Consider the following 12,880-nt stretch of genomic DNA (forward strand, 5'->3'; position numbering starts at 1 on the left):
TTTTCTATTTTAATGAAATCCAGTGACGCATTTGTCCTCAAGCTCGCGCTCATTGCTTTAACAGTGGATTTAACTTCCGGTATATTTGAATTCAATTCAATTGAATTGTCTTGAGAAGGCCAGTCAGTTTCGCTACACTTTAGAAAAGGTGGCCCTTGAAACCACATGCCGTCAGACGTCAGCTGATCGGGCAATAACCCGCGACTAGCCGCATCAGCTGCGTTTTGACCAGACGGAACATAGTTCCAGTGAGCACCGCGAGATAATTCCGTTATCTCAGACACGCGATGTAATACAAATGTCTTGAGTTGCATTTTATTTGATTTGTAAATATTTAACCACGAAAGTACGATTTTCGAATCTACCCAAAAATACACTTTATCAATATTCTGGCGCAATGACTTCCTTATTTTATCGTACAGTCGGCTAGCTAACAATGCGCCCAGTAACTCCGCACGTGGTATACTAACAGCTGGCCGAGTAGGCATGACCTTGGCCTTAGCACAGAGCAACCGAACTACTACTCCCTTATCGCTTATCGAGCGAAGATATGCGCACGCGGCGTAGGCTAATAAGGAAGCATCCGAGAAAAAATGCAACTCAATATTTTCAGCCTTAGGTTGCAATACATAACGATCAATTTGGAATGAACTTAAAATATTTAATCCGCGCACGATCTTATTCCACGTTTGCTTTATATCTGACGGTACTTCATCGTCCCATTCCAAGTGCAATGTCCAGATATTCTTTAAAAGTATTTTAAATGTAATTGTACAAACACTCAAGAGACCCAAAGGGTCAAATATGCTCGCAATCGTGGATAAGATAGTACGTTTTGTACACTTGGTATCAGCTTTGTTTACATCTTTAACGCCCTTCGAGCAGCTAATTAACAACTTATCCGCCGCTGGGTTCCAACGAATTCCGAGCGTAGAACACTCGTCATTAAAGTCGACATTCGTTTGATCGTTAAAGTTTTCCTTATCTTGAAAGAGTTGAATGCAATTAGATTTTATTTTACGTAAATTCATCTGCGCCTTTGCTAAGGTTTGTGAGACCGATGTTAGAATATATTTTAAATTATCAGGATTATCTGATCCCGTAACTAAGTCATCTACATACATATCTCTCTCAATTATAGTTTTTATTAGTGGGTCATCACAAGTCTTAGCAATTTCGTATAAACATCTTATGCTTAAATGGGGCGATGACGACATACCGTAGGTAACGGTATCGAGGCGCAGGTATTTAATGGGTTCCGTAGTATTTTCGCGCCATAAAATTACCTGTAAATATCTATCATTTTCGTTTACTAGAATTTGGCGATACATTTTTTCAATATCTCCGATCAAAACATATTCATGTTGACGAAAACGAGTGAGAATTGAAAATATGTCATCCTGTATTGTTGGCCCAACCATTAAGAGGTCGTTTAACGAAAGACCAGTTGATGTCTTTGCTGACGCGTCAAAGACGACACGACAACGTGTCGTGGACGATTTTTCACGTAAAATTGGGTGGTGGGCAAGATAATTGGCTACCTCCGGTTTTTCTATTGGCGTAAGGTGCCCTAAATGTTGATATTCGCGGATAAAATCGCAATATTGTTGTTTTATGTGAGGTTGCCTTTCAAATCGTTTTTCTAAATAATGCAATCGTTTTTGAGCAATATGAAAGGAGTCACCTAATTTCTCAGGTGAATCTTTTAGAGGCAAACTCACGCAAAACCTGCCTTCAGGCAATTGGTAGGTATTTTCAACGAAATGAGCTTCGCATGCTTCTTCTTCGGCTGTCCACTTCTCCTGCTGTGGCAGCTCTTCCAGTTCCCAGAACTTCCTTAACTGGACGCTGATTTCGTGGCTAAAGTTACAATGAACTTTATTGCCTAGCCCGTTATTATTTTTATTTGAGATATAAGTGGTTGGGCCGACAACAAGCCATCCGAACTGCGAGTTCTGTAAGAACGGTTTATTTTTTCCTAGCTTTATTTGTTCTTGTATAAGAAGACCCCAAAAAACTTCGCCCCCTAGTAACAATTCTACTTCAGAGGGACAATAAAATGTCTCATCGGCTAATCCTACGTTTTTAGGTATCTTTAATGACGAAATATCGACCTCGTTTTCCGGGAATTCGTTGCCTATATCGTCGACTACGAAGCAATTTATAGGTATTTTCATTAACATATCCCTGGATTGCACTTCTATTGTGCACCGTCGCAACGTTGTAAAAGATAATTTATTAAGGCCAAAGACCTCAGTCTCATATTCAATAATAGGAAGATTTAATTTTTCCTGTAATGACTTTTTTATAAAAGAAGATTCACTTCCACAATCGAGTAACGTACGTACGCGATGGCATTGATTATTTTTGTTTACAATATCTACCATGGCCGTTGATAACAACACCTGTGTTGCGGCCGACGAACAGAATGAGATCGGAAATGCATTTTTGACTTGACTGTCACCTGTTTGTGCAGTACTAGCCTGCGAGGTAGTAGGTACCTGCGCATTGTTTGGTACATACGTTCGATGTAATAACGAATTATGTTTACGTCCACATACTTTACATGGATTCGCTCGGCATTGAAATGCGCGATGACCACCTCGAAAACAGACGGGACATACCTTTAATTTATATATTTCGTCACCTCTCACTTCTGGTGTCATTTCGAGAAATTTATTACACGTATAAATGCGGTGGTCACCTTTGCATATCAAGCACGATGATTGATGCGAGCTGGTTGTCGTTGGGTGCGAACCGGCGGCGACAAATGTTTTTTGAATTTTATCTAATTTCTTTTGAGGCTGTTTTTCAGGCCTTTCAAAGTTACTGCCGCTTCGAGCCAATGACTCCAGTATGTCGGCCCTGCTACGAAGAAAGTCAGTGAACTCAGATAGCTTCGGCGAGTCTTCTAAACTGTTTCTTTTTTCCTCCCATTTTCTTAATGTGATCGGGTCAAGCTTGGAGGAGCAAAGAAAAACAATAAGCGTATCCCAGCAATCTACCTTCTCGCCGAGGCTCTCGAGCGCTCGTAAATTTTTTGTTACATTATCAATTAAGTTACGCAAACACTTATCTGACTCTCTTGTCAATGCCTCTATGCGGAATAAGGATTGCAAATGGTTATGAACCAGCTGACGCTTGTTGTCGTATCTATCACACAGTAAACTCCAAGCGACGGCGTAGTTGGCGGCAGATATTTCTAACGATTTAATTACAAGCGCGGCGCTGCCCTCTAGGGAGGTGCGCAGATAGTAAAACTTATTTATTTCATTCAAAGAACTATTATTATGCACAATAGACGTAAAAGTATCTCGAAATTCAAGCCATTTGCCATAATTTCCATCGAAAGACGGCAGCTTAATTTGGGGCAGTTTAATATTAATTTGCTGGTTTGAATTTCGGCTACTAACACTCCCATCGTCAGCATCAGTAAACCTTTGTTTGTGCATGTCTATAAATTCCTGCGCGCAATTAATCAGGTCGAAGAAATCGTTTTCAATCTGTATATTTTCTTTCAGCTGCTCACTATCGCTGGTTATCGATTCTATCTTTTCCCGCAAGTCATCAAAATTATTGAAAACAATTTCAAATCTGCCCAACCGCAATGCTAGCTCATTAACTTGACTGGAAGTAATATCTGTTTTGCTCTCAAATTCCACATATTTATTTTTAAACACAGTTACTTTACCCTTAATTACACTACGCTTTTTTAATAAGTCTTTTAACTCTGTTTCAGACATTGTAATGAACAATTAGTAATAAAAATGTTATAAATACCGTATAATCCGGCAAACCTTGAAGTTCAGATTCAAACCCGTGCAGCGTTGATAGTCTTAAAAATGTGCAATCACGCCGATGGAGTGGCCGATGCGTGATCTTTTGTTCTCCGCGTGGCAACAGCCCGGCCGCTCGACTTGTTTACGCAAAATCTGGAATAGTCGGCGAGTGCAATAAGTACCTATGCAACTACAATGCAAATTTACTTTTATTGATAGCTAAATGGCTATAAGTAATTAAAGGGGTTCGATCTTTTACTTATATGTCTTACTTTTGCACAAAAAAAAGGGTAAATTTTCACTAAATTTAATATCTGAATTAAGGGAACGCTAAATTTAATTGAAATATAAATGAAATGAGACGCACTTTAGAATTAAACTACTTTTATGCCTAAGTGGCCACGTGCACGTGTCATATGCAACCTCAACGGTACTTGCCCAGTTGAGTGTTTCTGTGGAAAGGAATTGGAATAAGTGGAAATTAAGGAACGGGCACTCCCCTGAAATATGTAGACCAGCAGGCAGGAGTCCGCTTTGCTTCCACCTCACGCCTCCTCTTCGTGGACCTTGTGGTTGCAGGTTATGTCGTCTTTAGGTATTGCGCCTCCGCGCAATGTCATGTTTACGGTCGCCAAAAATTTATGTATATTCTTCCAGGAGCTCTTCAATAAATTTAACACCTTTTTTTATGCTACAATTATTTTAATTAACGTTTTTAGAAATAATACAAAAAATCGTATCTATGTGTGTTTGCTTGACCGCGATCGGATAGCGTCTGTATGACGAGTGGCGGGGCGCATCCTATGCAGAACACGGTGTCGACACGGTGCTGCTTGCCGTAGGTGCGCGGTGCTTTACTGTGTCTGAACAGCCTGCAACCCTTCGTTTTCCGGCCTCTAAAGGAATAGGTATTCGAAGTAAATCTTGCTTGCTTGCTTATTTGAATGACCCGTTTATAAATATTCATAAGTAAATACCTAAGTCTGAATCTCACGCGATTAATTAAAAGTTTATTTGAAGTTCAGAGAGATTGTCATAAAAAAATGTTTGTCTTTATAATTTTTGCCTAAAGAAACTTTCCTTGTTTGTCTAAAAAGTGAAGCATTTTCATGAATTAACTAAACAATTATTTTTATTTCCATTTATGTTTCAGTAAATAAATAAAATCATTTTCACGCCAGCAGCTGGAACAAGGGTAATTTTCTGCTTAAAAACAGTGAGCAAAATCGCATTTTGCTCACTGAGTGAGACAAAATAACATTCAAGTGACCTTCATATTCGAATGTCATTTCAACGTGCGGGGCCTAATACAAGTTCGTAGTATTTGGATTTTATTGTCTTTGTCCCTTTCACGTCATTAGCAAAAAGAAAGAGACAAAAAAAGTGCATACGTAATTCAATGATATATTGACGGTTTATAATAGACCCCCGAAATAAGTCAGACCGCATCGTTCCAAAACACCCTACGAGTCTTCATTCGTAATAATTAATTAATGAAATAAAAGTTTATAATTTAATAAAATAATAATAATAATAATAACCCCCCAAAGGGATCACCTTGCCGTGGTGGGTGGGCTTAAGGGATGGTGATACTTAAAATACGAGATCAAAACACCTAGATCGCACCCCAATTTGGGAGATACAAAATCAGGGACAATATCAACTATGTCTACCCTTCCTAAACTAAGATCCCAACTTTTCTATCCTTTCTTCTTTTCCCTCCTTTTCTTTGTTCTTTTATCTTCTATGTAGGAATCATGCAGTTACGTTCGAGAAGTTTACGTCCAGGGCCGCTGCCCGAGGGTGAACGTCGGGGCGCATCTGGAGCCGTTGCTGGATGCCACAGCATGCGATCCAACGGCGATGCGGAGTTGAGCAGGCGGGCTCCCATCGAACAATCTGTTACAGCCGCACACGGGCCGCTGCCCGAGGGCTATCGTCGGGGCGCACCTGGAGCCGCTGCTGGGTGCCACAGCATGCGAACCAGCGGCGAAATTCATCCATCTCGTGTGTCTTCCCCAACTTCGTTGTGTCCCTCAATTTCTTCGTCGTCAGTTTCTCTATTTTCATCACTACCGTCGTCTCCAGCATCCTACATGAATAATCAAGAACTCGAGAGCACGTCAGGGTGCACGACGCCATCTAATACTATCTATACGACCGAGGACGTTGTGCAGGAGGCAAGTACTGCCAACCAACCTGCACCCGCCACGGCTCGTCGAAATATGCGCAAGAAGTGGTCTCGCGAAATGAACATTTTTATCTTGCGCACATACTTTAGAATCACTTCACTGGAAACCGAAACTAAAAAATACCTACCACAGTTACACGAAGAATTCAGCAAACAATTCCCGACGTTTAATGTAAGTAGACAACGACTAGGAGATCAGCGAAGGGCTATAGTAGGAAATAAACTCTTGTCCGAGTCAGATATTGCAGAAATTAGAAAACTAGCTGAAAATGACTTGAATGAGAGACCTTCTCCCTCCCATTTGTCACAAATTGCACCACAAAACAATAACCAACGTATGAGCTGGACGAACGAAATCAACGAATCAATAATAAAAGAGTATTACAGAATAACACGTTTAGAGACCATCATAACTGCATATCGAAAACCATTACATCAAACAGTCATTGCTAAACACCCCCAACTGTCTCATATATCGGAACAGAGAATAGCAGATCAGCGTCGAGCAATAATTTATAATAAGTACGTGACTGAACATCGACTTCAGGAAATTAAAGACGAAGTTTCGTGTGAACTAAACTTAGATGATAACATACTCCACACTAGAGATATGACAGAATCCCAACAGACTGACTCATACGACGAAGCACCTGCTACTGATAACAACACTTTTGTTAATAGTCCTGATGCCCATGTTGATACTGTAAATACATGTGAAAATGAAACACTAACAAATTATCTCCCTTCAACAATACAAAAGGAGATTGAAACAAATTTCTTAGCCGCTAAGGAACGGTTTGACAGTTCTGAACCCACCAATAGACCTAGCATACCTAAACAGAAACCGTCTAAAAAACTTGTAGCTATTGTCCATTTTATAAACAATATCATACTCCCAAAATATTTAACCCAAGACTCGAACTTTGAAGACACCCAAACAACTCTTTATTGCGCTGCCGTTGCAGCAGCCACCCAAAACGGCTCTAAGGTTAGGGACTCAACATACTCCCCCCAACATAATAACCAACCCCCAAACTGGCAGAAAAGACTACAAGACAGAATTACAGGTTTAAGATCTAAAATAGGTAGACTTACAGAATTCATTAATGGTAACAACAGCCCGAGACTCACGAGACATATAAATTTGATCAAAAGAGAGTATAAGATCCACTCCCGACACGAAGATGAAAATACACACCTTACCCATTTTCTTGACACCCTTAAACAAAAACTTAGCGCACTCACTAGCAGACTACGAAGATATAAACTTACTACGCTCCGAAAAACACAGAACAAACAGTTTGCGAATAATGAAAAGGTGTTTTACAGAACTTTACAGAATTCTCACAATCGTATTAACGAACCGGGACAAAACTCCACCGAAGACTTTGAACTCCCAACAGCGGAACATCTGCACCAGTTTTGGTCTGAGATATGGTCCAAACCAGTAGAGCACCAAAGCGCCGAATGGATTGAGGCTGACAAAGAACAGCTGAATCCCGTGCCTGACATGGCATTTGAACACATCAGCCTCGATCTCCTACAATCAGTCATAAATAAAACTCATAACTGGAAAGCCACTGGCTCCGATAATATCCACAATTACTGGCTAAAAAAGTTTACATATTTCCACCCGATTTTACTCAAACATATTATCGAATTCATTCACTCTCCTGAAACTTTACCGCATTATATTACTCAAGGTACAACACACATGCTATCTAAAGATGTCACCGACAGAAAAAACCCTGCTAAGTATAGACCCATAACCTGTTTGCAGAATATCTATAAAATGATGACGTCTTGCCTTAGTAAGCTAATATACAGGCACATAAACACACACAATCTATTAGCAGAGCAGCAGAAAGGGTGTCGACCAAATAGTCAGGGCTGCAAAGAACAACTTACTATAGACGCTGTTATTTCTAAACATGCACTTAAGAAGAAAAAAGACATTTATACCATGTACATCGATTATAAAAAGGCGTTCGACTCAGTACCGCATACCTGGCTTATCTATATCCTTAAACATTATAAAATACATCACACAATCATCAATTTCCTAAAAACTACAATGTTGCACTGGTCAACCGTTCTCAAAATCTCCAACACTACCAACCATATTGCAACGGAACCAATTAACATACGCAGAGGCATTTTCCAGGGAGACGCTCTTAGCCCACTATGGTTTTGCCTCGCACTTAATCCGCTCTCAAATTTACTTAATAACAGTATGGCTGGATTTCAAATAAAACATGGTAATATCTCGCACAAATTATCTCATTTAATGTACATGGACGACATCAAACTCTACAGTAATAATTTAACAGACATTCACAAACTTGCAGACATAACACAAACTTTTTCATCTAGTATACGCATGGAATTTCGCATTGACAAATGCAAAATCCAGTCGATTAGAGCCGGTAAAATAGAGCACAACAGTTACACGCTTAACAGTGGAGAAAGAATAGATCCCGTACACGAAGAAGCTGGTTACAAGTATCTTGGTTATCAACAGTCAAAGCAAATCCATCATAAAGTAATTAAATCAACTCTCAGACAGAAATTTTCAGATAGACTTCACAAAATTCTTAATACCCATCTCAACTCGCGAAACACCATCAAGGCAATAAAGGCATATGCAATTCCAATACTCACCTATTCGTTTGGTATAATACAGTGGTCACAGACAGATCTCAGCAATCTTCAATTAACTCTTAATACATTAATGACAAAATACCGTAAACATCATCCAAGAAGCTGTATTCAGAGATTGATTCTACCAAAAGCGGAAGGCGGAAGGGGTTTAATAGATGTTAAGAACCTTCACAATAAGCAGATAAGTTCCCTTAGAAATTTTTTCCACGACACGTTCTCAACTTCACCAGTCCATTGTTAAAATAGATCACAAATTTACTCCACTGAACCTGAATGACTATACAAAACAAAAAAATGAAGAAATAGCCGAGCCGCAGCAATACCTTCAGGCATGGGTACAAAAATCACTACACGGTAGGCACCGACTTGACCTTATAAACCCTAACCACGACAAGCTGGCATCTAACATGTGGCTTAAAAAAGGTGAGCTATTTCCCGAGACTGAAGGGTTTATGATAGCCATTCAGGACCAAATCATAGACACTAGGAACTATAGAAAACACATTATCCGCGACCAAAACCTATCTACAGATTCATGCCGACGCTGCCACGCCGCCTCAGAGACCATCCAGCACATAACCGGAGCATGTCGTTCTATTACACAAACCGACTACAAACACCGACACGACCAAGTAGCAGCCATCATCCATCAATACCTCGCAGTTAAGTACCAACTCATAAATAACAGGACACCTTATTACATATATACTCCGGAAACAGTATTAGAAACGACTGAACACAAACTCTATTGGGACAGAACTATTATAACCGACAAAACAGTTCATTACAACAGACCGGACATTACACTACACGATAAAGCTGCAAAAATTGTATATCTTATTGACATAGCGGTCCCCAATACGCATAATCTTGTGTCCACTCATACCGAGAAAATCAGCAAATACACCGATTTGACCATAGAAATCAAAAACCAATGGAAAGTAAGCACAGTTAAAACTGTTCCGATTGTAATTTCGTCCACAGGCGTCATTCCCCGCACTCTGCACACTAGTCTAAAAACTCTTGAAGTACACCCACTTACATACATACTTCTACAAAAAGCAGTGATCATGAACACTTGTAGATTAGTACGTAAATTCCTATCTTTAGAACAGTAGGATCTTAAATTCCATCATCGTTTGGCCAAAAGCCCGCGATTATGGAAGTAAAATCACCTCCATTTAGGAGAGAAAAACAAAGTAAAAATAATAATAATAATAATAAAAAATAATGCATGGCAAGCGCGGATCGAGCGTCGTATCAGCTCGTTTAGGACTCTCATTGCAAAGCTGATCTGCTTCAGGGAGGGCAACAATCGCCCTCGAGTAATGCGCTTTGTGAACCAGGCGTTCGCGGGGACGAATATCAGGCCCCGCGAATACATGGCCAATGTCACGGAGCGCATCGACTTTCTAAAGCAGAAAGTCTATGCATGGGCAAACCGTATTCGCCGCTACAGAGAGCGTGTGGATCGATTCCAGCAAAATCGTCTTTTTCAGAGTGACCAAAGGAAGGTGTACCGGAAGTGGGAGGAAACCAACCCTCGTGCGTCCGACACGCAGCCGCCGGATGCTACTGCCATGACTGACTTCTGGCGTAGCATCTGGTCGGTGCCTGTCGGACACACCGAGGGGAGTTGGATGAGTGTTGTCGAGCGTGAGTGCGAGTCCATCGAACCTATGGGGGCAGTCGCCATCAGCCCCGATGACGTAAGTTGTGCCATCCGCACGGCCCAGAATTGGAAAAGCCCTGGGCCGGATGGATTGCACAACTTCTGGCTAAAATGGTTTCGATGCTCGCACTCGCGCTTGGCAGCACAATTTCAACAAGCCCTCGAGCTTGGTTCTCTCCCACCTTCCTTAACAACTGGTGTCACCTTCCTGCTCTATAAGTCCGGTAGTACCACGGAAGCGAAGAACTACAGACCCATCACGTGCTTGCCAACACTTTACAAGCTCCTTACATCCATTTTGAGATCAAAAATCAACGCGCATATTGTCGCTAATAACATTTTGGCCACTGCTCAAAATGGATGTAGGGTTGGGTCCCGTGGTACTAAAGAGCTCCTCCTCATAGACATGACTATTTGCCAACAAATCCGACGGAACAGGGGGGCCTTTTCCGCCGCTTGGATTGACTATAAGAAGGCCTATGATTCGGTGCCTCACTCATGGCTGGGGAGGGTCTTAGAGCTGTATAAAGTTAATACAGCTTTAAGAGCCTTTCTAAGCGCGTGTATGAGGCAGTGGACCACAGTCCTTCGTCAACCAGGAGGCGAGGATGACCGCCCTGGCCCGCAGGATTTTATAAGGATTGAGCGAGGAATATTCCAGGGTGATAGTCTGAGTCCTCTGTGGTTCTGCCTAGCTCTGAATCCCCTCAGCACCCTGCTGAAGGATTCGGGACTAGGTTGCCGGCTTCGGAGAGAGGGTGAAGTCATTTCTCACCTTCTTTACATGGATGACCTCAAATTATTTGCACCAAATAGCCAAGATTTGTTGGAGCTACTGAAAACCACCGAAGTCTTCAGTAGTGCCATCAACATGGAGTTTGGTGTCGATAAATGTGCGGTTATGCATGTACAGCGGGGGAAGGTTGTAAATTCAACAAATTTACAACTTTCTGAGACAATGTCTTTCAGATCTATCTCTGAATCAGAAACCTATAAATACCTTGGTATGTCACAGTCGTTGGGTATTGAGGACGAGGGTATTAGACAGTCGGTGAAGGAGCGCTTTTTCAGTCGGCTCACAAAAGTCCTTAACAGTCTTTTGTCAGGAGGCAACAAAGTGCGCGCCTTCAACGCCTGGGTAATGCCCCTACTCACATACTCCTTTGGCATACTAAGGTGGGCTCAGACCGAGCTGGACGCCCTGGATCGGAGGGTCCGACTACATTTCACCACATACCGTATGCTACACCCACGCTCGTCTGTTATGAGATTGTACATCCCACGGAAGTGTGGAGGTCGAGGCTTCTTAAACGCCAAAGATCTCCACAACCGCGAGGTGTGCAATCTCAGGAATTATTTCCTTAACAACGAGTGTGGGATGCATCGTGACGTGGTGGCAGTAGACAGGAACCTCACGTCGCTCTCCTTGGCAAACGAGAACTGGCGCAAACCTGTGGTACTAAGTACTGCGGATCGCAGGGCGGCGTGGGAGAGTAGGGTGCTACACGGGCGGTTCTACAAGGCCCTCACGGGACCTGACGTGGACCTGCTCGCGTCGGTGAACTGGTTACGATTCGGGGACCTCTTCGGAGAAACCGAGGGTTTTGCCTGTGCAATTGCGGACGAAGTTATGATGACGAACAACTATCGGAAATATATCCTGAAGGACGGTACGGTCGACATTTGTCGGGCATGCCGCCGTCCCGGAGAGTCACTCAGGCATATCATTTCCGGTTGTTCTCATCTTGCTAACGGCGAGTACTTACACAGACATAATCTCGTAGCCAGAATTATTCACCAGCAACTTGCTCTTCTATACCGCCTTGTGGACCGCGAAGTACCGTACTACAAGTACTCACCTGCGCCAGTTCTCGAAAATGGTCGTGCCACGCTCTATTGGGATCGATCTATTATCACTGACAGGACTATTGTAGCCAATAAGCCAGACATCGTGATAATAGATCGATCGCAACGCCGGGCCGTGCTCGTCGATATCACCATCCCCCATGATGAGAATCTCGTGAAAGCCGAGAAGGACAAGTCCAGCAAGTACCTAGACTTGGCTCATGAGATAACCGCCATGTGGGATGTTGATTCGACGATCATTGTCCCAATAGTCGTTTCAGCGAACGGTCTCATAGCGAAGAGTCTCGACCAACACCTTGAGAGACTCTCGCTAGGTGGTTGGATCAAGGGTCAGATGCAGAAGGCGGTGATCTTGGACACGGCGCGGATAGTGCGGCGGTTCCTCTCTCTGCAGCCCTGACCACCGGCAGCTTGGGCCCTGCCCCGCTGCTGGCGGCACACTAGGTTAAGTTTTTTACAATGTGTTTATATGTGTTTTGTATAGTATTTTTTGATGTATTTTTATATTTTACTTTTATATCCATATTGTAAAAAACATAACCTAAGAAGAAAGAGAAATAAAGAGAATAATAATAATAAATCATTTATTCTGGTAAAAAAAAACCCTGATTTTACAATTTTATTTTCTTCTGCCAAACTGTAAGACAGTTTGTTGGCAGAGGGAACTCCCTTAAATACAGATGGGTTAGCTTATTGCCTAGTTAATTAATA

The 12,880-nt window shown here is 42.0% G+C and overlaps 1 protein-coding gene and 1 long non-coding RNA gene across 2 annotated transcripts in view; one reads left to right on the top strand and one right to left on the bottom strand.

Annotated features, from left to right (window-relative positions):
* LOC133530529 (uncharacterized) overlaps positions 1-12,880 on the top strand; it is a 547,295-nt gene that overhangs the window by 242,800 nt on the left and 291,615 nt on the right. The gene's annotated exons all lie outside the window — the stretch shown is intronic.
* Positions 12,775-12,880, bottom strand: part of LOC133530534 (uncharacterized) — a 144,623-nt gene continuing 144,517 nt past the window's right edge. Inside the window, exon 2 of the long non-coding RNA XR_009801329.1 lies at positions 12,775-12,838. This is a non-coding gene — a long non-coding RNA (uncharacterized LOC133530534). The remainder of the gene's footprint in view (positions 12,839-12,880) is intronic.

The sequence above is a fragment of the Cydia pomonella genome, chromosome 23 (assembly GCF_033807575.1).
Source record: "Cydia pomonella isolate Wapato2018A chromosome 23, ilCydPomo1, whole genome shotgun sequence".
Lineage (NCBI taxonomy): Eukaryota > Metazoa > Arthropoda > Insecta > Lepidoptera > Tortricidae > Cydia > Cydia pomonella.